A 4,933-nucleotide genomic window follows, 5' to 3' on the forward strand; every position below is an offset into this window, starting at 1 on the left:
ACGTATATCGAATAATAACAGTCGTTTAGCTATATAATTCTTTGAAGTTTCTACCTACTTTAGTAGACGCTAAATATTAATAATAGGTCTACTATCTTAGCTATATAATATACCTAAAATTTCAACCTATACTTTATACTACTATTGCGAGCGCCTATTAATAATAATATATAAACCAAAGGCTATTTGAAAATCCGTTAAATATTCGTACCAATTGCAATAATAGTAGATTAATTCTGAAGTATTAGAAATAAGGCTACGTACCGTAGTACCTTAAGGGATACCTGCTCTTAGTAGTTCTTATCCTTAATCGGCTTATTCAGCTACTTAATCATCTATAAAATCTTCTTCAAATACGCAAGTCTCTAATTCTTAATTAAAATTACATTTTTTATACTCAATATTAAAACACAATTGTTCTTCATCGAATCCAGCAGGCAGTACATCGTCGGCATCATTTATTAAATTCTCAAGCCGGTATCGGATATCTATTAGGTCCATACCCTCGTAAATATCATCTTAATTAATAATACCTTATGTAAAATTATCAGTATTGTAATTAGGTACATTAGGGGTATATCAAATTTAACTCACCTTCGTTATTACCCTTATTATTACCCTAGTCGTTAATATCCTCCTAGTTATTAGCATTGTCGTTATATATTATACCTACATTAAATATAACCGTATCACTATCACCATAATTAAGTATAGGGATAGAATCTAGTAATCTTGATTTTAAGCATTAAGGTAGGTTGGGTTGTTATTAATAATATAGATAGATCCTAAGGAGGGGCACGCGTTTACCGAAACCGGCTCTGAGTGGTATTGGTCTATTAATAAGACGTTCTACCTATAACGGGTTATTGTCTTTAATTACTTTAGTCTTGCGTTTAGGTATAGTTGGAAGTACCTAAACTACATAGGGTAGTTGGATGTGAATGCGAGATTTGGCAAAGAGATTTGCAAGAGGGAGTTAGTTGTAAGAGGAAGTTAGTTGTAAGAGGGAGTCCGTTGTAAAGGGGAGAGTTGTACGTTTAGATATTGGGATTTACGTTATGTAGATAGTACATTGTATATAGTACTCCCGATATTTAATTTAGAAATTTAATATATACAAGTATTCGATTCATTTAAGACATTCATTGACGCTCTATAATATAAATACTAAATAAGGTTGGTACGTCTCGATATATATAGTTTTAAAGCGGTCACGCTCCACTTTCCCCTGCTAAGACCTGTTGGGGTCCAAAATGCGGGTGAACCCGTACTATAGCCCGTCAGCCGCCTTTTAGACCTATTCAATCCTATACTATATTTATATGAATGCGGTAAACGAAAGTTAATACTATATACTATTACTATATTTACCTCTTGTTATTAGATACCCGGCCATTTTATTTGGTTTTTAAAGCTATTCACTTGTATAGAAAGCATTGGAAGTTACTTCCTATACCTTGTGCGCTAATAATGCCCTGCTGTTTAATTTTGTAATATAATCTACTAACTAAAAGATGGGGCCGGTAGAGTATTGAAGACGATTGAATGCGTAGTACTCCTTCGTCTGGACTTTCAATACTATTTACGTTGGATAGTATGGACTAGAATGGAGTAAATAGCTACCCCGCTATCGTTAATAGAAGGTATTAGAACTATTGTAGTTATATTTATTATTATTATCCCGGATAAGACCCAGTTACTTGCGCGCTATATTTCATTCTAATATCCGATTCGAAAATATTAGTCGGCGACTAAGTAAATAAGTAAATCCTACTGGTTGTCTCCCTTCTCGAGTTTCCTCCTCTTCTATACTTCCTTTCTTTCTAAATTTCCTCCCTTTAATTAAAGAGTTGAATATCTTGCTTATCCTCTAACAATTTGAACTCCGCTTGCTTCAATATCTTAAAGTTTGCGACTACTACTTTAAATTAAATTTTCTGTACTTTACGAATTACTATAAATATTATATTAATCTAATTTTGCGTATAATAGTATTAATACGATATAGATGGAGGGTTCGGTAAAGAGGAAGAGAAAATTGCCTACTTCTGCGGTTGATTAATAGATTAAGAGGACTGTTAGTTTCGAGGGTTACTAAGATTGCAACGATGGTGATAACGGCTAATATTATTAAGACGACTACGAAGATTATGATCAATAGCAGATTACTAGTAGTACGCCTGGTTCGCCTATTATGAGCCCTGTAAAGCCAGCGTAAGCGCCCCCTGTATATGCGACTGGCACCTACTAATAGATTTTTAAAGTATAGGCCTAAGTAAGTTGATATTCTATATGACAGTTGTTTTTTTATGTTATTAATACCGTTGATAGGGCCTACGTAATATTACTTTACCGGCTGGACTAAGCCTTCGGACCGTGGTTAAGAAGAATCTTAAAAAGACTATAGCTTATTCTGAGTCTGCTACGACTAATTTAACCGATCCCTTGACTAAAGATTCCCAGGCGGCAATTAGACGACCTGCGCCTCCTCAACCCCCAATTATTGCACCCAAGGTGATATTATAAGATCGTTATAGTTAATATTAATAATATCAATATTAATAATATTAATAACAGCATTATATTCAATTAAAATACAATATATAGTTACTATATTAGAAGATGACCCAACCCCTACAATATTAATAACCGCTTGCTAGTGATAGTCGTGGTTAGTAACCGCCCTCCCTTGGCTACGGCCAACACCAGCCGTCCCCCTTTGGTTGTAATTAATAATCGCCTACCCCTTTTGGTTACAGCCAATACTAACCCTCCCCCCTTGGATATAGCTAATAATCCTCCTCTATTGGACATAGCTAACACCAATCGCCCACACCCTTTAGTTATAGCCAACACCAACCCTCCCCCCTTGGATATAGCTAATAATCCTCCTTTATTGGACATAGCCAATATTAATTGCCTATACCTTTTAGTTATGGCCAACACCAACCCTCCCCCCTTGGTTATAGCCAGCAATCCTCCTCTGTTGGATATAGCCAGTACCAACCATCCCCCCTTGGTCGTGGCTAATAACCGCCCTATCCTTATAGTTATTAACCACCCCCCCCCTCTTAGTAGCGGTCGTAGTTGCGGTTATAGTCGCGGTTATGGTCGCGGTTATGGTTGTGGTCGTAGCCGTGGTCGCGGTCAGTAACTACCCCCCCCCTCTTAGCTATTAGCTACTCCCTTTATTTAATTATAATAGTAGCTAATTATAAGAGAAAGGTCTACTATGTAACGACCAGAGCGCGGCGCCTATAAGTAAAAGCGTACATCTTTCCTATATTAAGGAATTCGACGAGGAAGCTTAGCAACAATAAGAACGACGCAAGTTAAATGAATTGGAAGCTCGATTATAAAGTATTGAGGAATGAGTTCGAGATTTAAATCTGAGTTTTGAAGAACGTGATTAACTATATAATAAAGCCGATCGAATTAGTAATAATATAGAATACTAAAAGGATTTAATGAAACGAATAGTGTATAAATTTGAATAATAAAAGGCTAAGGCTACGGCCAAATCTAGAGATTCCGAGTCCGATGACGAGCCTTTAACCCCAAGGCGGTTTAAGAAAGTAGCGGAAAACCTAGTAAAGAGGATTATAGTATTGTAGAAATTGAAAAAAAGGATTGCAATTTCACCTTCTTTCTTCGAAAAATTCGACGATACTAAGCCGGGTAGTATAGCGCCACCTCCTATCCCTAACAAATCTACCTCTAGCTATACACTTCCTTTAGTCGCCGTAAGCTAAAATACTGGTATATATTTAGTAATAGGCATTGAAGGTATATTTCAGACTGCCCAATTCGATGACGATGAAGACTTTAGCGATATTGGAGCCCCTAGTCGTTCTACTACTCCTAGTGGCTCTAGAGCCCCCAATCGTTCTACTACTCTTAATCGTTAATCCGGTACTCCCACTAGTTCTACTACTTTTAATCGTTAATCCGGTACTCCTACTAGTTCTGCTGCTCCCAGTCGTTAATCCGGTGTTCCCAATCGTTCTAGCGCTCCTAGTACAGTGGGTAGATCCTAGGAAGCTACTTAAGAGGAAACTAGTCATTTTAATTTCAAGGATCCTGAAGACGATGCTACTTACCTTAGCAATTTAAATAAGGAAGACTTTGAAGAATATAATCGACCTAATGCCGCTCTTAAAACCCCCAATAATAGCTATAGCGGTAGCAAAGGCGCTTTAATTCAATAAAAATAGAATAATATTAATCGATTAAAAAACGTATACCCTAAACACTTCCAAGAACCTACCCGTACTAATCTATAAACTATTCGAGAGATTAATAATATACCCCTTCGTTTATAATATAACCCTATTACTAATAATTACTAATATATTACAAATCCTAAAATTCTTAAAACTCTATTACCTAAAAATATCCTAAAAGGTATTATTATACTAAAGGATAATCTAGCCGTAATTAACGAAATTAATAAAGAAGTCCGGTAGGTATTATTTCTATTTTATTATAATTGGTTTTCTAATATTATTGTTAAGCGGGTATATAATTACTAAATCAATATTAGGAAGATTAGGTTTAAAATCCTTTGCAAATATACTTTAGATACCTATCGAATATTGAAATCGCATTACTTAATTGTAAGTATACAATAATTTTTTATAGACATTATTTTAAATAACTTTTATATCCTTAATTACGACTTAGATAATCTAAATCCAAATCCAGACTATAAGCAAGCCTTTAAAATATTAATTTTGAATTAGATTAATAAACGCACTTTCAATTAAATTTATACTTATATTACTAAATATATCAATTACAAAGAGACCTTTAATAATAAATAATTACTTACTTAATTCTATTTGAAGACAGAACTCTAAAATATAGGTCCCTATTAGCTTTAAATTATTAAATCTAAGCAAACTATAAATATAAACCATTAACTAGGCAAGTT

Source organism: Neurospora crassa, linkage group IV (assembly GCF_000182925.2).
Source record: "Neurospora crassa OR74A linkage group IV, whole genome shotgun sequence".
NCBI lineage: Eukaryota > Fungi > Ascomycota > Sordariomycetes > Sordariales > Sordariaceae > Neurospora > Neurospora crassa.